The sequence below is a fragment of the Cydia pomonella genome, chromosome 27 (assembly GCF_033807575.1).
Source record: "Cydia pomonella isolate Wapato2018A chromosome 27, ilCydPomo1, whole genome shotgun sequence".
In the NCBI taxonomy this organism is placed as follows: Eukaryota; Metazoa; Arthropoda; class Insecta; order Lepidoptera; family Tortricidae; genus Cydia; species Cydia pomonella.
Window position 1 is genome coordinate 643,298 of NC_084729.1, and position 22,002 is coordinate 665,299.

The 22,002-nt window shown below is 39.6% G+C and overlaps 1 long non-coding RNA gene across 1 annotated transcript; it reads left to right on the forward strand.

The window, feature by feature from the left end:
- The first annotated feature begins 19,634 nt into the window (after positions 1 to 19,634).
- LOC133532451 (uncharacterized) lies at positions 19,635 to 21,236 on the forward strand. The gene is made up of 2 exons (XR_009801700.1): positions 19,635 to 20,968; positions 21,092 to 21,236. It is a non-coding gene; the product is annotated as an uncharacterized LOC133532451 (long non-coding RNA).
- Positions 21,237 to 22,002: the final 766 nt, after the last annotated feature.

Consider the following 22,002-nt stretch of genomic DNA (forward strand, 5'->3'; position numbering starts at 1 on the left):
TCAACACCCAATGTCCTTGAAATTGATGTTACTTAAACAGTTTTTTAAGAAAGACTATTTGTTTTAGTCAAGTAAGAAAAATATATGTTTATATTAATTATATTTTAAAGACCGTGGTCGTACTCGATACACGATTGAACGAAATCGGCTCGATAGAAAATAATTGCAAAGATTGGTCTTAAAATCACAATTAAACGGTTTTATGTCTTTATTGTTTTGACTTATGGGTCTGCAATTAAAATCACAATTTCAAAACATTTATATGTAAACCTTGGTCGAGTTAAATATTACACTAATAATCCACTTTTTTTTATTTAAATATTTTTCTTATTATTCCCTTGCCCAGGCCCAGTAACATGCGACAGTGCTATCTCATTTACTCCGATACAAATAGGCAGTGTGCGCGCTTTAGGTATTGACAGCCTCTTAATACATAAAGTTAGGAGATGTATACGGTCCCCACGGTCTAAGAATATTACAGGGAGACCACGAAAGAGCGATCGAAATACAATAATCGTCCCGCAGTACTTGATTCTCAATTCGATTGCTAACCATTGGGCACATTACACACCATTAGCAATACCAAGCCCCAACATGTTCCGAACAGTCCTGGAGAAGTTTTTAATTAAATATTAAAATTCATGCTACATCTCGAGATAAGGCGCCCTCTTTACGCCGCTCGAGTGCGTTTGATACTTGCAATGTCTCTGTGTTAGCGTTGTTAGTATAGATTTGATATTATCTAATCTATACTAAGAACTTACTTACTTACTCCGTTGGCTTAGCGACCCAAAATGAGACTTGGCCTCCGACACAAAACAGCGCCACTTTTCTCGGTCCTGTGCGACCTCTCGCCAATTGTCGACTCGAAGCTCGCACAGATCTGCCTCCACCATGTCGCTCCAGCGATACCTAGGGCGTCCGATAGGACGTCCTCCTGCTAGGCGACCCAGGTACGCTCTTTTATTTATTTGGCTCACAAAACAAGTTACAGACAATAGCGGAAAACATAGTATTATCATACAGTTCAGATCTAGACTATAACACTAAACATGTGTGCACAGAAGGATAAAGACATATAATTACAATTTATCGCTAGAGAGATGAGATAATATTTCTACGCTAGATAATGGACAAAAAGGTAAAATAAAGAGTAGCAAGATTTAGCATTTATAGAGTTGCGTACGCTAGTAATTAAACTAAGTCTAAAACTAAAACTAAATTATACTAAATATTTTAATTTGATTAAACAATAAGCGTTTACGAAAATTAAATGTGATTAGATATTAGTGTTCTTTCGAATTGGCCTGATAGTTATTTTATTATCTGTGTGCGCTATCTGTGTCGCTTTTCGGTGAACGAAAACATCGTGAGGAAACCGGACTAATCCCAACAAGGCTTAGTTTTACCCCTCTGAGTTGGAAGGTCAGATGGCAGTCGCTTTCGTAAAAACTAGTGCCTGCGCCAAATCTTGGGATTAGTTGTCAAAGCGGACCCCAGGCTCCCCTGAGCCGAGGCAATATGCCGGGACAACGCTAGGAAGAAAGAAAGAAGTGCGCTATTCAAATGATGTTTCCATACTCTATACGCATTCATGTGTGTAGTGTGTAAAGTTATTTGGGCAGCCTGTTGAAAATATTTTGGCATAACCATGGAATCGTAGAACAAAAATAATACTATTAAAATCTACAACCTGCACATGGCACAAAACACCAGCATTTCGAACGCTCCGTCATCGTTAATATTTTTATTCGTAAAAACATACATGAATAAGTACAAAGAAGAAAGTGCCACGAATTGCGACTTCCAGCGCTGGGCGCGTACCCAACATGCCAATCGTTTACGCTCCGTAGCGACCAAAACGCAACCGTCACTGTCGCACTAATGTGGAAGAGTGATAGAGAGACACAACGACGACACACACATGACACGACACGGAACACGACACGACACGGGACACGGACGACGGACGGACGTTATCGTAGTGAAAATGACTGTTACCTTGCCTAGGCACGACACAAACAACCAACAATCGAGAAGAAAAGAAACATAAAATAAACAGATTCAAATTACAATATAGTGAACAAATGATCAATAAGAAAAGTTACACAAAAAAAATACAGGATATTGACAGAGATGATATACTCAAGTGTCAAGACTGTCTAGTCAGCGTAGAATACAAGATAGAATTGTGCAGTGAGCCATCACTTCACGCCTAAGAGTAAGACAAGAGGGGCTAAATTGTTATGACAAAAATACAGATGACTGCCGCATCTCAATTTTACAGATGAATTATGGCTTGGGGCATAGGAATGTAGTATTTTGATAGGAATAGGGTAACGTGCGTTTAAATAGGTACATTAATTTGCAATTACCTACAATATTTTTTAAATATAGGAGGTGTAGTGTATCGTCGTCTCGAGCGCTTTCGTCATGATAACGTCACTGACAGTTACAGTCAGTCGATGTTCCACGATGCGTACGACATCTGTATGTACGACGTATGTGTGTTGGCCCCGCGATACAAAGCCGTATCGTTGCAGGACGCCGCAACATAAGACGACGTCGTATCGTAGGTATGTGTGTTAATTTGCTCTTAGACCGGCGAGCAGATCGGTCATACTGTGTGATGTTTGTGTTGGCGAACCGTTGGAAATACATTATATTCTATGATTTACAGTGGTTGATACAGGAGGTAAACGAGCAGACAAATCGCCTGATGGTAAGCAATTGCCATCGCCCATGGACACCTACAACACCAGCTGTTACAAGTACTTTGCTAGCCTTGAAAGCCAAGCCAGTACGCTCTTTTCTTGAAGGTTTGAAGGTCGTATCGGTTCAAGTAAAAAGTCAGACCAAGCTAAGTTGACAGCGATTTTGATAGCTGAATTATGAAGTTCAGTTCAGTTCAGTTCAAAACTCGACACTCTTTTCGCCTCCTCCGTCCGGCAACTGAATGAGCAGCCCGCGTAGCCAACGTGCAAATCATTAACGCTCCTTAGCGTTGTCATTTCTCTCTATCACTCTTCTATATTAGTGCGACAGTGACAGTAGCATTTCGTTCGCTACGGAGCGTTAACTATTGGCATGTTGGCTACGCGGGCTGTCCAGAATGCTCGGCCATATTCTCCAACCATGCAAGTGTGAGTGAGATGAAAAAAATCGTAATGGCTCCTCTACACGATGGCCCAGCGTAGGCCAGTCCAAAGGACGCATTTATGGGTTAGAGGGAGCAAGTGATATTGCTATCTCATTCCACTGCATAGCTGCGTCCCTTAGACTGGCGTACGATGTGCCATCGTGTAGAGGAGCCCTAATAACGGCGATGAAGCAACATTCAATTGTTCATTATATGCACGGTCCCAGTCAGAGATGGACATTGATCGATTAACTTTTTAAATAACTAATTAATCTATTAAAAAAGTTCATCGTGAGAATTTAATCGCGATTAATTTAGTCGACCTTAATTACGATTGAAATTGAATTAATCGCAATATTAATCGATTAAATCTCGATTGAAAATTAACAGGCAGTCATTTTTGCATGTAATTATAAGGCAAAATGTTATTGAAAAGTACAGGGTCCATTTTTCCACAGGCACAGTTAAAAAAATCATTATTGCCAAAATTGCGACTGAAAAAAATATTCTCCGGTAATTAGTCGACGATTAATTTAATCGTGACTATATTAGTTGGAATTTTTTGACTAAATTTAATTAATCATCACTTTTAATCGTTGCTCGCAATCAACTCAGATAATTTTAATCGTTAATCGTTAGTCGATTACATTTTGCCCATGTCTGGTCCCAGTAGGTTGTATTGACTTGTGAAATAACCTTTGAGGCCTACTTACTAGAAATTTTTGAATTTTCAAATATATTTTTTTTTAGTAAATAATCTGAATATGAATCTTTCATTGGGTACGTTCAGAAGTAACCTCGTTCGTACCCGTTATGATAATTTAGCGGCCCTGCCCCTGACAGGAGCTGCGGGAAATGTACTGCCACTTTCCCGCCGCCATGAATTCCTGCTTTATGGCTAACTTACGCACCCCTGCCCGCAGTGTGTGCAGCGGGCAGTACTTTGACACGGAATTACGCAGAAGGTACATGGTAAGATGCACCTATATTTTATTACCTCGACATTATTGTTGAGAAAAGCCATAACTGTACACAAACACATGAAAAATAGGCTGGCTTATAATATTCTTTTTACCTACACTGCTGTTCATCCAACTTTTTTTTTATACTACGTCGGTGGCAAACAAGCATACGGCCCGCCTGATGGTAAGCAGTCTCCGTAGCCTAGATGTAGATGTAGATGTAGTGTAGGGACGCCCGGCCGGAAGCAGGCGGGCTGTCGATCGCGTGCTGCGTTCATTCAGCCCAATTCCCTGAAGTTGGAGCTGCAGGTTACTGTCCCGGCGGCATTCCCATACCAATCTCCTCAAATCTTCTTGTTTTCCTGCAGAACAGAAGGACATCTTTAAGTTCGACGTCCTTTAGTTCGTTTTCTACTAGTGAGTCTCTACCGAATGTATTATATCGCAGTGCCGCATACATGATACATTCTGCTAGTAGATGGAAGCTAGTTTCCTCCTTACCACAGTGTGGACAGGAGGCGTCTCTATTTATTTTCATTACCTTGAGATGTCTGTTGAGAGTATTGTGACCAGTGATGATACCTGTCAATATTCTCAGACTGCTCTTACCTAGTTTCAGAAGATACCTGGTTCTTCTGTGATCAATGCCCTTGACCATCATCTTAGACTGTCTGCAGCTGGTCTCTTCTTCCCATTCTCTCTGTGCTTCCAGTTCTTTTACCTTTTCTATGACTCCCTTCGTGACATCCGCTGACATAGGCAGAGCCGGTTCCGGACCCATGTACTCCGTCTCCGCCCCTATCCTCGCCAGCTCGTCTGCTCTCTCGTTTCCTGTTACTCCCTGGTGCCCCGGCACCCATGCTACCGTAACCCTTCTTTGTTCGCCTATCGAGTTTAGCTCCTCTCTACATTCTCTCACGAGAGCGGAGGTGACTGATATTTTCTTCAGTGCCTTCAGTGCTGCCTGGCTGTCGGTGTATATTACAACAGCACCCTCTTGCTTCACACTCTCTTTGATTATACGTGCACAGTGCGCTATTGCACATACCTCAGCTTGGAATATGCTAGCATATCTACCCAGTGATATTGATACTGTTTCTCCCAGTTTAGGGATCACAATGCCCGCTCCTGCTAGTTTCGTTGAGCTTCTTCTCGAGCCATCCGTGAAGCAGATTGTCGTTGGGTGTCTGACTTCCACTTTCCAGTTGTCTCTCTCTCCTATATGTACCCTGTACTTCTTGTCGAATATCTCCTGCCTTTTTATAAGGTCGTTGTTGGCCATCAACATCTCAAATCTTGATAGTGCCTCTCTTTGTATCAGCGCGTGTCTCTTGTCTACGCAGCTTCCTCTCCATTCTTTACATGCTTTCATTCTGTACCACTGTTCTGTGGCTCTTTTCTCTACCTCAATCCAGAGTGGCTTCAAACCTAGCATTACCTCCATTGCGTGTGTCGGGGTAGTCCGGGGGGTCCGTAGCCTATGTACGCCTGCACCTCCAGAGGAGTTACATGCGCGTTGCCAACCCTAAACCCGCCCCCCCCCTCGTTGAACTCTTCGTTATCAATGTTGCAAATCATTAAAAATCAGGTTTGGCCTACCACAGGGAAATCCTTACCAACTTCAACCGTGTAAAATTAAAAAAAAACGAACTATAATTATATCCACCCAATTGACAATACGCCTTTTATTTTTTTATTATTAAAATCATTTCTAACTTATTTCAAATCCTAAATGTTAAATACGCCCATGAACATTGATAACGGGCTTTGTTCATTTTATTTTTCTAGCCGATGCGTCTTCGATGAGATCTGTGTACTGTTTCTAATATTTATATTGCGCTAAATCCTTCAAGGGAGTCAATATATTTCACAAATGGTTGTAAAGTCAATTCATGTCTCGCTTACCGACACGGTCAATGGCGTTGGTGTTTCATTGAATCGGGATCGACCACGCCCATGTGACACCTTTGATTCAGAATTTATTAGTTAGGGAACTTATTTCATGAAATACTTTTGATTAGCCATGCCGTCCCAACATTTTGCCACGGCTCACGGAAGCCTAGGGTCCGCTTGGCAATTAATCCCAATCCCAATTAGCGTAGACACTGGTTTTTATGAAAGCGACTGCCATCTGACCTTCCAACCCAGAGGGTAAACTAGGCCTTGTTGGAATTAGTCTGGTTTCCTCACGATTTCCTTCACCGAAAAGCGACTGGTAAATACCAAATAATATTTCGTACATAAGTTCCGAAAAACTCATTGGTACGAGCCGGGGTTTGAACACGCGACCTCCGGATTGCAAGTACTCTTAACGCAAACAAGCAACCAAGGATACGGCCCGCCTGATGGTAAGCAGTCTTCGTAGCCTATGTACATGCGCGTTGCCGACCCTAAAACTCCGCACCCTCGTTGAGCTTTGGCATTATGAGTAGGGTCTAGTGTTATTTGGCTGCTGTTTTCTGTAAGGTGGAGGTACTTCCCCAGTTGGGCTGTGCTCTAGATCTGGAATGCGCTGTGCTGTGCCCTACCACACAAAGCGAGATGACATTCACAATGCATATACCTTTCTTTTGGACGTAGTTTAAGGACGTACCAGGGTCTAACTCGGGTGCGGGGCCAACATATTTTTAAGGCATTTTTTTGCAAAGCAAGCTAAAGTAGTGACACGACTTGTATAATTATAAACTGAAATACCTATACGGCCTGGAAATATTCCTACTCGTACTACCTGTCTCAGGGCTATTCCTGGTATCATTTTATCTGTCAATCTCATGTCAATCTAGTTCACCTGATTCTGGAGGCATTAGGGAATGGAAGGTAGAGGCAAGGAACAAAATCTCCATGTACCATGAAGTGTCCGACAAAAAACCATAAATAGGTGGCGCTACAATACCTAGAACACTTGAGAAAAAAAATCCATCCAAGACAGCGCACTTTAATCCATCAATAACGCCTAGGTTCTTAGCTACTTTAATAGCTTGATTTAAACTTTATCTAATTCTTGAAATATCTATTGTTGTTCCTTTTTCTAAATTGTATGCTGTTTTACTTTGTTATAACATAACCTCATTATCTTTGATCATGAATCTCTTACCTTGTTATTGTAATTAATAATTATATTTAAGGGGAGGGGCACTGTTTATCCTAAATCACAGGTTCGCCTACTTAGGAAACAGACCTTCTGGTTTACTTTTAAGAATCCTTTTGTACAAGTTTTGCTTATGAAATTAGTTTTTTAAGAATTCTTTTGTACAAGTTTGTTTATGTTTATGAATTAAATTAAATTAAATTAAAAATTAAATTAAAAAATTACTCTAGCGCTACTCTGGAGATATTTGGAACTATTATTTATAGCTGACAGCTGGACACTATTGCAACAATTCTGCCTAAGGAGTTTCTGTTCCTTGCCTCTACCTTCCATACATTAGGGTAACTCATGTATGTGCAAAGTTTCATTACAATCCAATACGTAGTTTTATAATGAGGATGAAACTCCGTTTGCATGGCAAGGTGATATTCGGCCGAGCTTGTTATGTTATTTTATGGTATTTTCCAATGTTTGTACAAATTATGATGTTAATATAGTACATTACGATACAAGTGCGAAAAATAGGAAATTCGAAACGAGTGGCGATAAATTAAAACACGACCGAAGGGAGGGTTTTAAATCGACACGAGTTGCGAATTACCTATTCGCACATGTATCGTACAACGTTTTACAGTACATATGGCCCTTTAAATGTTCGACACAGTAACGTAATATGCTACTTCTCGCACTAGTGCTATAAAGTAGCCCCATATGTACTGTAAAATATATTTTCTTTCTTTCTAATGTCCCGCTGCAATGCTGCTGCAGTAACGTTGGTGCAGTCTGAATGCGAACGGCACATTTACGATATATTAAGCCCCTTTGAACGTCACTATACACCGTGTTTTTTTTTTCCGTTGATTTCAAGGGTGCATTCCTGAGCTTAAATTAAGTAACTTTCTGAAAGACACCGGTATTCTAATTTACTCCATTTTAAGAAAAAATCAATAGTTTATATTTATCTGATAAGGCCCTTACGAGCGTGTACACTTGCCTTAGAGCCTGTTTACATATTGATTAGTGTTGCCTGCGTGATGGGCACCTTGCCGAGGGGACTAAGCTTAGAAGGTAGGTCTTACTTATTTTTTATTTTTTTGTTAGGTTTTGTTGTAGTCGTTTTATTTCATAAGTTACCAAAAATATATTTTTATATATAATTCTTCTTTTTTTTAATAATGATATTTATTTACAATAACAATATACATAATGGATATATACAGATGATTACTATAACTAGCTTATATCTAAAATAGACCCTTGAGGCACTGTATTTCCTCGTTGTATCGCAATACTGATACGTTGTGCGAGGAAGCCGCCAGCTCTTCGGTCACCAGTTACGTCAACCAGACGTTTCGAGAATTCTAAGGAAGAAAGGACCTAGAGTTTCAACGCCAAATGGTACAAAATAGTACTCTTTACCGAGGCTCTTATATTTGTTACGTTTCAAAATTTATCGGCGCTTTCCGCCGCTGCGCCCGCTTTTACATTATTATTAGGTACAGTCAACCAATTTGAATCCTAGGCCACTATAGAACCTTGTCGCTTTAACTAGTCTATACATGACATGCATCACTCAATAAGCACTGTCGTAGAAGTCATTATGACATGGTTCTACAGTGGCCTAGGAATCAAATTGGTTGACCGTACATTATTCTTTGTATTCATTTTTTTTGTTGAGTTAAATGTAATGCCTGTGTTACAACAACGCAACATTTAATTACTTTTTTTTTTTTTTTTTCAAAACAAAAATGTTATTACTTTTATAATCCGCGAAAAGATAACCTGTTAGTCTATCAGTGCGGTTTTTTTAATCAACTATGCCATTTAATTTCCTAAAACGTTAACCCCGAAGTTAACGGAATTCAATAAAAACATGGTGTTATTTGCTGCCGAACCTACTAAAGAAAAATAATTGCAAATAACACAATTTCCTTTCCACACCTCGGCTCCCAATCTGATTTTAATTGGAGGTCCCGCAGAAAAATCCATACAAAGGGGGAGGGGGGGCAAAATGGACAACCGATTTCGCTGACCGTTTGATTCATGTACTTTTTGCCCGCCCCCGATATTTCAATTAACACTGATAGGAATCTACGTAGGGATATATAGAGGTGAAGGTACAGACGGGTGTGAAAATATGTTCCCCTTTTTAGCCGATATCAACACAAAGGAGGGTTATGTGTTTATCAGTGTATGAATGGTTGTTTTTTAAACAAGGGGGCAAAGTCTTCATGGTTCTCATAACGATGCGAACATTTTCAAATTTCTATGAAATTATGACGTTTAAAATAAAAGTACCTGGGCGACCGAGCTTTGCTCGGTTATAACTATTTATTTAATTACATTTTTACTAAATTAAAGTTGTCTAAAACAATAAAAATTATAATATTATATAATTTATATATAAGCTTGAACATATAAAAAAAAAACAAAAGTTAGTCACCGGGCGGGATTCGAACCCGTAACACTGGTTGTTTCTTGTCGCCCGCGTCTTAACCCACTGGACCAGACGGACAGTGGCCTGCAATACGAAATTAGCGACCATATTCGGCAGAAAAACGCATGAAAACTCGAAAACACGCGTTTTCCCAAACATAAGACTAATCTAGATCGATTGTTTACCCCCAAAAAACCCCATATACCAAATTTCAGCGAAATCGTTAGAGCCTTTTCCGAGATCCCTGAAATATATATATACAAGAATTGCTCGTTTAAAGGTATAAGATAAGTGATCAACAATAATATCCACTGCATTTGTGAGTACAAAAAAAAAAGTTTTTTTTTAATAAAACCTAAAACAAACCAAACGATTTTTAGGTAATACAGGGGGCGTATAAATTTAAGTTAACATGCAAAAAAGAATCATTTAAACATAGTTTTAAAAATATTCTCCTCGATAAACAAACCGCTGGTATTCCATACGGCTTTTTGGTCGCAGATTTCAGAATCTAACATGGTGGAGATGGCAGTCACGAGAACTACACACTGTTCACACCCTTGCCGACTTATCTATTATCTCAGTATTATATGTATATATATATGTATTTATTAATTAAAACATGTAACACACACATACCCTCATTTTATACATCTGCTGTGACCTGGGTTCCGGCAGAAAACCAGTGCTTTACTCGAAAGAGTGAAGAGTATCACTGAGCCGTGACCCTTTTGTCCTGCTGCAACGCACACAGTATGTAGGTAGATACTTTTATTTTATTCTATTGTTTATTAATTATTCCTATTTTGGAGTCTCAATTTTCTTTTGTGCCATTTTTATTTTGTTCCTGTAATAATTTGTGTTCTTTATGATGATTTAAACTTTTTATTGTGTGTTTTTGCAGCTGCCAAATAAATGATTTATATATCTATCTATCTATCTATGTTTACAGCCCGATTCATGCTTACGTCAAATAATAAATACGATATTCGGATCACATATGTCATTGTCAAAAGTGATGTTTCTTCAAACAACAACATCACTTTTCACAATGATATATCCAATAATAGTTCGAATCGAGCCAGGAGTTAAAATAAAATTTAATGACATTTCGTGAAAGACGTGTAAGAAAAATATTCCTAAAAATGTCTTGTCACGCATTTTTCGGACATCGTGTAGGAACGTGTACATACATACACATACAAACATTTCCAAGCTAAGTAATAGTAAAACAGACAGCTTACACCCCACCGCCCGATTTATGGAAAAGAAGGAAATGAGAAAAAGATATAACAGCCGCATATGCGGCGCAATATTCATGAAATATGTCGCAGGGAAACGTAATAACGTTCGCTGATACAAGGGGATAAGACAATTGTCACCCACCAACTGATTTCCAACTATCACACAAAAGATGTATTTTTTATGATACAGGAGGCAAACGAGCAGACGGATCACCTGTTGGTAAGCGATTACCACCGCCTATGGACACCTGCAACACCAGAGGGTTTGTAAGTGCGTTGCCGGCCTTTAAGATGGGAGTACGCTCTTTTCTTGAAAGTATGAAGGTCGTACGTATGTACGCTACGCCTGCAACCTGTTTGTAAGGAATGAAATCTCCACGTACCAAAAAATGTCCGTCAAAAAACCTGAAATAGGTGGCCTAGAATATTTGAAAAAAAAATCAAATCATATACAGCGCACTTCACTCCGTCAATAACGCCTAGGTTCTTAGCTACTCTAGCGCTACTCTGGAGAGTTTTGGAACTACTATTTATAGCTGACAGCTGGACACTTTTGCAACCGTTCTGCCTATGGAGATTGCATTCCTTACCTCTACCTTCCATAAAGAAAATGTAATAGGGTAGATATTTCCTAAGTGGAATGGATTTATCTGAGTTTGAAGTTAAACGACACAATTTAATCGTTAACGACACAACGCAACGCGATTTCGCATCGCAATCGCAACTGGTTGCGTTAGACTGCACGATTGGCTCGAATTCGTGAGTGACACCACTGAACTAGCACCCAAGCACCATTTTTAATGCCCGTGAGGCCCGTCCTTAGATATGTGTCAATGCCCAAAAATCTGTGAAAACCAATTTCAAAAATCGGCCTCCTGTACCTCTAGTGTAAATTTAATCGACATCATAACGTGACGAACGCGTTTGCGTTAAGTCTCATTTTGTATAGGATTTTGAGTTTCCAAAACGTCCCGCTTGGCGCGCTCTTTCTAAATCACATACCAAATGAGACTAAACGCAAACGCGTACGTCACGTTTCGAAATCGAATTTATTTACACTAGGGGTACTGATCGTAATTGTCAAATAAGCGTTTACGTTTCATACAAAAATTGCACGTGAGCGCATATGTGTGGTGACCTCGTATTTATTATGTGTTCCGTCTAGTATTTGAGGTTGTCTGTGGTTCCGTCAAACATACAGACCTTTTCATTAACTTTCTTTCAATATCCATCGCTAAACGCCAAGTCCCCAAGGAACCCCAAAAGGGGTCGCTAAAAAAATCACAAAGACACCGCCTAATGAATACAGAATGAGTTTAAAATTAAAGACAAACAACGTCTGGGAAGCGCAGGCTGGAATAACTGAAGAGATCGCTTTTAGGGGCAAGCTTGCCGTGTTAAATACTTTGACGGGCGTCGGTCAGTGAATAATGTTCTTACCGAATATTGCGAATTATGTCGTGTAAGTATTCTGTTATCTCCTTGGATTTCACGGGCCTATAAATCCCGGTCTTTTGATAGTTCCAACACGTAGAGGTCCCTTGGAGAGCTTTAATGTCATGTAGAACGCCTGGTGGAACCCGTTCACAGGCGCAACAATAGACACCCATGAACCGGTCGCAGCAGGCATTGGGAATATGGTAGAAAAAGTGAACAGTATAACGGTGAATGGATTGAAGTTTGGGTGTACAATGAGACTGGGTTATTGCAAAGACGTCCAGACACCTACCATAACAATGTTTTCGCTAGTTTTCGAGTTAGTTATTATTGTTATTTGTATGTCTTTCCCATCACGGAAAAATGGTGTTCCGGACCTTTGGGAGGCGTGCGCGGAGCCGAAGCCAACACGTAGAGGCCCTTTTGACACTTTAATGAAATGTAAGGGGTAGACCTAGCGGATGTTGCCCTTGCCCGTGTCATGGGACGCACGCAGAGGCAGCACCCGCCAGGGTGTAAGGACTATTTGAGAGTTGATGGAATCTAAAATGAACTGGGCTATTGGGTGAAAGCGATGGACTAAATACTGGGCTATGGGATAAAAAACCGGACGCCTGCCTAATAAAACGGTATTCAATTTTATTTCCGGCAGACGGTGACTCGCCCCCACAAGATGGGCCCCCACAAAAAGCGACATCTAGGATGGCTCAAGGGCAACACCGGTGTGAGCGGCTCAGGGGTGTCGAGAGGTGTGCGCCGCTTTCTACCCAGTGGCTGACAACAAACACTGTGCCAACTCGCGTCTTATGCAATTTTTCACTTCCACCCCTGGAGCTTATAGCTCTAACGACTCCACTCTGGGCGGCCGGCTAAGGCAAGCCAGAGGCAGAGAATCCTGTCCCACCCACCATCCTTGCGGGTAACAGAACTCCCCAGGAGCACTCGGGTACGTGAGGTCGCTACTCCCCAACAGCTCGCCACAAGCTGCCCTACGTTGACTGATTGCACTGGTAAAACCAGCGGGCGATGGGGTCGTCACATCCCTACGCCTACTTATTGTTATTATTATTATTATTATTTTTTAATGTAAAACAATTACATAGTTACACAGTACAATAAATGTGCCAAACTAGAGTAACCAGTTTGTTGGCGCGCCGCGCTCAATTCTCACTTAATATTAAGGTAAATAGTTTTAAAACCAATACTCGACTTAATCGCGTAAACTTACGTTTATTATATGGCTCACGTTTCGAACGTGACGTTACGGTCGTGGTCACAGGCAGACTGGCGAGGAATTGTATCAACATCTTGCTGCGCGGGTTTTGCGAACTACCCGCACCTGATCTTGACTATTCACTTGTACGCTAGGGTTGTCACTTTGCCTACACACAACACTCCCGACATCCGATGGTATGGTTTTAGGCTTTCGCTTTCTAGAGAAATATATTTATTTTTTTGTAAATTTTAAAGAAAAGGTAAACCTAAAAACCTAGTTTTTCATTGTGTCAATAACATTGTGTCATAGAGTGAAAAACGTTTTCTCTTTTTGGACAACGATCATGTGGTATACTGCCCTCTTATAGTTTTAAAAGAAACTCGCAAACTGTATCTGTAAATATATAAAACCCTTAACAGTACATATGGTGCTACTTTATAGCACTAGTGCGAAAATTAGCATATTACGTTACTGTGTCGAACATTTAAAGGGCCATATGTACTGTAAAACGTTGTACGATACATGTGCGAATAGGTAATTCGCAGCTCGTATCGGTTTAAAACACTCCCTTCGGTCGTGTTTTAATTTATCGCCACTCGTTTCGAATTTCCTATTTTTCGAACTAGTATCGTAATGTACTAATTAGGTACTTATTCGGTGTTAAGGTTATTTACTCCAAGAAGTAAATAGCAAAGTATACATAAAACACACAAACACGCAAATAATTTTTTTGTCGATTTTCACCAAAACTTATACAAAATTTTGCTCTTTATGATCTTAGGGATTCGTGGTTAAAATTTGTCGGGTTACTCGAGCCCACGGTGTATATGAAGTGAGCAGTTTAAACTCATATGTGGCATTATCCATGAAAAGGGACCTTATTGTCGGTGGCGCTTACACCGCACTGCATCGCGCAGCGTTGTATTTGTATCGGAGCATCGTTTATAACGGCGGAAACGCCATCGACAATAAGGTCCCTTTTCATAAATAACGTCACATATTTCTCTATAGCGAAGGGTTAAAATGTCGGAATGTCAATTAGCCGTGTGGAATGCACTGCCAGATCTTCATTTTGTGTCTGAGCATTAAATAGTTTTAAAATATTTTCATTGCGGACGGATTTAGAAATTTTAACTCATTTTTGGTAGCAGTGTGAATAACTCATTATTATTTAGGTGCACAGTAGCTCTGTGTAGTTTTTTAATACTACGTAGGTGACAAACAAGCATGCAGCCTGCCTGGTGGTAAGCTGTCTCTCTAGCCTATGAACGCCTGCAACTCCAGTGGGGAATGATCTTTCGAGTTAAGTTATATGCAGGGCCTATACATTTCATGCCGTTGACAGAAGAATGACGTCACGCTACACAGTGTATGATTCCAATTGGTATTTCTGTAATAATTAATCATTTATTAACCCTTAGGTTAACTGATACATATACTTGACAATCAGTACAGAAAAGTCTAACTGACTTTCATCTTATTTTCACTCGACTTATTAATAGATTATTGATTTACTTATTGATGAGGTATTTATGTTTCTACGCGTCAATAAGTAAGTTATCTACCTCTCCCTGCCTGTTATCTGCCTGTTGTTTACCTCTTCTTTATGTATTGTATTATTTGTACTGTTTCTGTATTGAGGTGTGCAATAAAGAGTATTTGTATTGTATTGTATTGTTATCTAATAGTGTTGTAAAAAAAATCCTGTATATTAAATTACGTCATTTTTGCGTCGACGGCATGTAAAGTACGGACCCTGGTCATATGTATTGTACAGTCACTTTTATTGCAGGTGACTGTATCCCAAATGGGTGTACCTAAATAAATACAGGATATTTATTCAGTGACCTGCAATAATTTGCGGAGTGAATATATAGGTCAAACTGAAAAATCGCGAAAAAAAATTGTCTGTTTCATACATTTTGGCTGTCTGACCTTGACATTTTCTATAGGAGAGTAATTTTTTTCGTGATTTCGGGGTTGGTCCCAAAGTAAAACTTGCTCAGTATGACCTATATATTCACCCCGTAAATTATTGCAGATGACTAATAAAGACCCTGTATAATTGGGTGGTTTTACATTTTTTTTATGGTAGAGGAGGCAAACGAGCAGACGGATCACCTGATGGTAAGCGATTACCGCCGCCCATGGACACCTGCAACACCAGAGTGGTTGTAACTGCGTTGCCGGCATTTAAGATGGGCAAACATAACTTAAGTTTTTTTAAACTTCTCTATAGACACACAGATCTACTCTCTAACCGACACCACATGCAAACCCCAAACGCAGCAAATTTAATAATACATTATTGTCCCCTTTCGCCATCTGGCGGAAAAGAGAGAAAAATGAGGGTCCGACGGTCAATTAGTGATGTCTGGACTGCGTCGCCTGTTTCTATTCCTATTGCTATGTGCATGACTGTGGCACCATCAAGGGTCTGGCGGCCTAGCCAAGATGACAATCGTTATCGCTACGACTACGAAACGCTCTGGGTCTCTCTATCACTCTTTTGACGACCGGTCTGGCCTAGTGGGTAGTGAGCTTGCCTACGACGCCGATGGTCCCGGGTTCAAATCCTGGTAAGGGCATTTATTCGTGTGATGAGCATGGATATTTGTTCCTGAGTCATGGGTGTTTTCTATGTATTTAAGTATTTATAAATATTTATATATTATATATATCGTTGTCTAAGTACCCTCAACACAAGCCTTATTGAGCTTACTGTGGGACTTAGTCAATTTGTGTAATAATGTCCATTAATATTTATTTATTTATTTATCACTCTTTCATGTTAGTGCGAAAGTGACAGTTGCGTTTCGATCGCTATGGAGCGTAAGCGATTTACACTTTGTAGACCATGGTCCATGAGCATATATCGTCAGCGTCAAATGAAATCGCGATGCGTCTGGTTGTCGTAATTGGTGAAAGAGCTGGCGACTTCTTCGCACAACGTATCAGTATTGCGATAAAAAGAGGAAATGCCGCCAGCATCCTTGGTACAATGCCTCAAGAGCCTATTTTAAATTTAAGCTAGTTATAGTAATCCTCTGTATATCCATTAAGTTTATTTTTATAATAAAGTTTCAAACCCTACCTACCTGAAAACGTAAATACTTATAAAATGTAATTTTTAGTAATGTAAATGTTTAAATAAAACTAATGTATTTTTTTTTTGCTACTTGACATGTAAAATATTATTTTTTACCAATAAATGCTATCTATCTATCTATCTATCTAATAAAATAAAATTACAAAACCGAACTCTAATATTTATTTATTTACTTTATTGCACAAAGTATATACAACAATGTAGAAATGGCGGACTTAATGTCAAATGGCATTCTCTACCAGTCAACCATAGGGCTAAACAGAGACACTTACAATTGATGCAGAGAGAATAAAATCAATGAATTAAAAAGAAAAGCAAACTAATGGAGAGTCGGCTATATCGTACCGTCGGATAAATCGTACCACCTATAGTTTTCCCACTAAAAAACTTAGTTTATTTATACATAATGCACCAAACAGTGCTCTAATGGAATTAAGCTCAATAATCCAATCAGATATGGCATATGACTACCATCGAAAAAAAGAGAGAAGAAATATGTTTTTCGTTAGACTTGATCTAACTTTTAATGTGTATTTGTAATACCACAACTTATGGTCAAGATAAGTTAAAAATACCAAATTAAAAGTATATTACTATAAATATAAACGGGTTTACTGTATAGGTGTTAAAAATTGTCCAGTTTTTATACTTTGGTTATTATACTGATTATTTAATAAAAATAGCTAGTCGTTTAAATCGTACTATAGCATACTGGCATAGGTACGATATAAACGACCAAGTATTTTTGAGTCGTGTAAGTATGATTTCGGATTACCGTAATAAATATTTGTTATTCAAACCTAAAATTAGCAATAAACTTGCAAAACGTTTCATAGATACAATTTTATTATGGGTGGTACGATTTAACCAACTGGTCGGGTAAATCGTACCAATGGCAGTGCTTCCGAAGAAATGCATTTCGACTTTGTTAATTTAATCTCAGAATACTCATCTTCATAATGAATATAGCCAAGTAACTGAAGTTTTATATGCACAGTAAAACATATTTGTAACTACCTCCAAAAACAAAATAGGGGAAAGTCGGGGAGAGTCGGATATATCGTACCAGTTTTCGTCAGAAGTTGGTTGCCAGCAGGGTGATCCCCTCGGGCCGGCTATTTTCAGCCTAGCAATAAACCCTATCATACAAAATTTACGATCAAAATTTAACGTTTGGTATTTGGACGACGGCACCCTAGGAGGAAACATAGACACTGTACTTTCTGACCTTTCGACCCTCAAAACAAAATTTGAATCCATTGGCCTAGATCTAAATTATAACAAATGTGAACTTTATATTCACGATACATCCATTAACCACTTAGATATTACCAATAAATTTAATCTCTTAGCACCAAATATAAAACCTGTTACAAAAGAGACTCTTAGCCTCCTAGGGACACCAATTTTTGATGATTCTTTTCCTGACTTTATTAACAATATCATAGCTAATTTCGAAAATTGCGCCGATCGTCTACTAGAAATTAGCCCCCATTCGGCCTTTTTTATCCTTAAATTCTGTCTTTTCGTGCCAAAATTAACATACATGCTTCGGTGCAGCCCCTTCTGGAAACATCCAAATTTACTGACGCCTATCGACTCCTTAGTTCAAACCCACTTGGAAATAATATTAAATTTAAAGCTCACCGAACAATCTTGGCTCCAAGCATCCCTGCCCGTCCGATACGGCGGGCTCGGAGTGCGCAAAATTTCGAGTGTTTCGCTGCCCGCATTTCTATCGTCTGTCCACAGCTCTGCTGGCCTCGTAGGAAAAATCATAAGGGCTCCGCCCACAAACTACGAGATCTCAGGCTTGGATGACGCTAGAAATGCCTGGCTGTCTGCCTGCCCGGGGCAAAACATTCCACACAACCCATGTTCACAAAGGGGGTGGGACGATGTTGTAAACAAATTAACATATACCTCCCTCCTAAATAGCAGCGCAGGAGCTGAGCGAGCCCGGCTGTTGGCTGTCGGCTGCAGAGAGGCAGGCCACTGGCTGAATGCCTACCCATCGCCCAATATTGGTACCCACCTAGACTCCGAAACACTCCGATTGGCAATGGGGCTACGCTTAGGGGCCCCAATCTGCGCACCGCACAAATGCTCCTGTGGCTTTGAGGTGGACCAACTGGGACGCCACGGACTTGCTTGCCAACGTAGCGCGGGTCGCCTTTCGCGCCACGCTGCACTTAACGACATAATCCGTCGGTCACTTGCCACCGTCAACGTTCCGGCTATACTGGAGCCTGCCGGTATTGCCAGAGACGATGGCAAGAGACCAGACGGGATGTCTTTGATTCCGTGGAGGATGGGACGTGTGCTCGTGTGGGACGCAACTTGTGTTGACACGCTGGCACCTTCCCACCTCCACGGTACTACACACAAAGCCGGCGCGGCGGCGGAAGCGGCAGAGGCGCTCAAAAAGCGCAAATACGGGAGTCTCGTCACCAACTACAAATTTGTTGCATTTGGAGTCGAGACTCTTGGTCCGTGGGGCCCCGCAGCGCAGGGCCTATACCGGCAATTGGCGAAACGGCTGGTGGATGGGACCGGGGATAAGAGAGCTGGCAGTTTCCTCGCCCAACGCTTGAGCATAGCGATCCAGCGAGGAAATGCTGCCAGCATCCTCGGTACCTTGCCACGGGGGCCCATTTTAGATTTAGATTTTTAGTTTTATATAGTAGTTTTAGTTTAGTTAATTGTATTACTTATATATATTTTTTTATTAACTTGTCAATAAAATCATGTAATGTATTAAAACTAATAAAAGTTTTTACATAAACTTGGACGATATATCCGACTCTCCCCTACTTATAAACTATACATATTTCACATAAATACAAACATACATCACACTATAAATATAAGACACACATACATAAATACATACATACATACATACCATAAATATAATATTGATGAATATTATTTGAACTCTTGTTTTAGCAAATACGTAAAATAAGTCGCATAATTTGGTTTATTCGAGAAAAATAGTTGTGACGCGATGACAATGACTTTGGTTCATAGCGTGAAGGGCGATTACTTTTTGATTAGCCTAATTAGATCTATGTAATTAAGTTTAAGTTGTTAGTTAGTTTTATTATGTATGTTTATTTCTATGTTTTTGGATATTAAAAGTATACACCGTGGGCCAATTAAACCCGACAAATTTCAAAGGTGTATTCTTGACCGCATTTAGAGACTGAAATGTCATACAATGTTTTATGAAATCGGTCTTGTTTTAGTGACAATGACAATTTCTGTGAAAATTTGTTTATTTTATAACTTAGTCAAAAACGCCTTTTTAGCTGTGACGCTGCCACTATGTGACTTGGTTTAGACATACCTACTGACAGATATTAAAGTTTTAAAGTAAACTCGCAATTTTCGTCTGTAAATATAAAAAAAACTTTACTTAAGTATTCGTTGTAATGATTTTTTTCACCAAGGTGTAAAAAAAATTACGTGTCGTGTGCAGAAAACGCAAAAGGAAATTTATTTTTCGGCAAAAAAAAATTTTTTTTGGCAAATTTGGCCAAAACTCATATAACATTTATTGCTCCTTCTGACCTCAGGAATGCGTGGTTAAAATCTGTCGGGTTTAATTGGCTCACGGTGTATATATTTGGGATATTAATTTACTGCTTCTTTAGGTACCCACAAATAGTCATACTTTTATATGAATAATACTAAAAAATGAGATTAATAATAATGTAATTAAATAAGTTTCATTAAGACCCTGTGTGTGCTGGTAGGTACGGTAAATCCATCCAATAATAGTGCCAAAGACTTTCGGCCCTTTTTCGAAGAGTGAGATACGATAACGATAAGTTTTGGTTTAGATAAATTCTCATTTAGATATCGTTTGTATGTCGTATAATTGACAAAAGCAGCTCGATTCGGGCAACCAATGTCACTTTGACGTTAGAAATATCGTAAATAGATCTTATTGGGATCACAGCGGATTCGAAATAAGCGTCAATTTTGACATGTCGTTTAGTTATCGATCTTTCCAAGATCTTAAACGTGTCTTAATCATTCTTAAAATCGGGCCGTTGAAATTTGAATATCTTCTTTCAGGTGTAAATATTAATTTTTTAAACGAATAATAAATAAAGAAATATTGGAAATTTTTTTTTTTCTTACACAAATTTACTAAACCCCACAGGAAGCTAAAAACGTGTGTATTGTGGGTACGCTGTGGGTATCTGGGTAATATATATTCACCCGTAAATTATTGCAGGTGAAAAAAACCTGTATTAAGGTGCGACCAGACCGCAGCTTAAAAAACGGTCACGATACGGAATCGCAGTGACGCGTCGTATGCGTACCTGTTAGAGGTTTAGTTTATGTCAAGTAGTATAAACCTTCTTACTGTAATCCTGGCCGACGGTGTATGACATGACAATGTGTTTGACATTGTTGTTTACTTTCGATTCTTGTTTCTTGTGCTAAGTTTTTGACGCATGCTCCCCACACCGCTGGTTCAAATACGCTGACGCACCGTAAATTGATCTGCGTAAAAATCGCAAAAAATATTACACGGAGATCTTATGGCAGACACCACACCGGTGACGTAAAAGACGCAACTGTTTTGTAAATGCAGCGTTTTTTACGCAAATATTTGCGAACAAAAAAGATTCGCGTGAAGCACGTCACTGCGATTCCGTACCGTCACCATTTTTTAAGCAGCGTGCAGCGGTGTGGGGAGCATGCGTCAAAAACGGTACGCATACGACGCGTCACTGCGATTCCGTATCGTGACCGTTTTTTAAGCTGCGGTCTGGTCGCACCTTTATCTTACTTTATTTTTACGAACTTTTCTTTAACTTGCCCTGTTAGTTTTTTAGGGTGGGTCAAATTTTGAAAGCTAAATTTTACTTATTTCCCGATTTCCGATTAACCTAAAAATTTTCACACATGTAAGCCGGGTGATAATGTAATATTATGGTACCATCGAGCCGATCTGAACATGGACAGGAGGTGGCAATAGGAACTTGTGATGAAACAACGCAAGCTAATTGTGTTTGGGGTTTTTAGAATTATCTCTATGAGTATTAGTTGCTTGAGGTAAGAATAGTCCAGTCAGGGATAAAGGCTTCCTAAAAAATTATTTTATTTAAAAAATCATTAAGTACATCGTATTTATACACGTCATAACCGTAGCACAGGGCTGACCCCCCTCCCCTTCGACCCCCTCGTGAATAGGCACAAAGCCGCGGCGTCCCGCAATCGACCCCTTTGTCGTTTGGATTAATATTTAAACAAGGTGATAGGGAGGGGCGGTATCGATAGTTATTTCGATAAATTAGGGAAAGAAATTATTGAAAAACATTGTGACATTCAGATGACGACTGCAATGGCGTA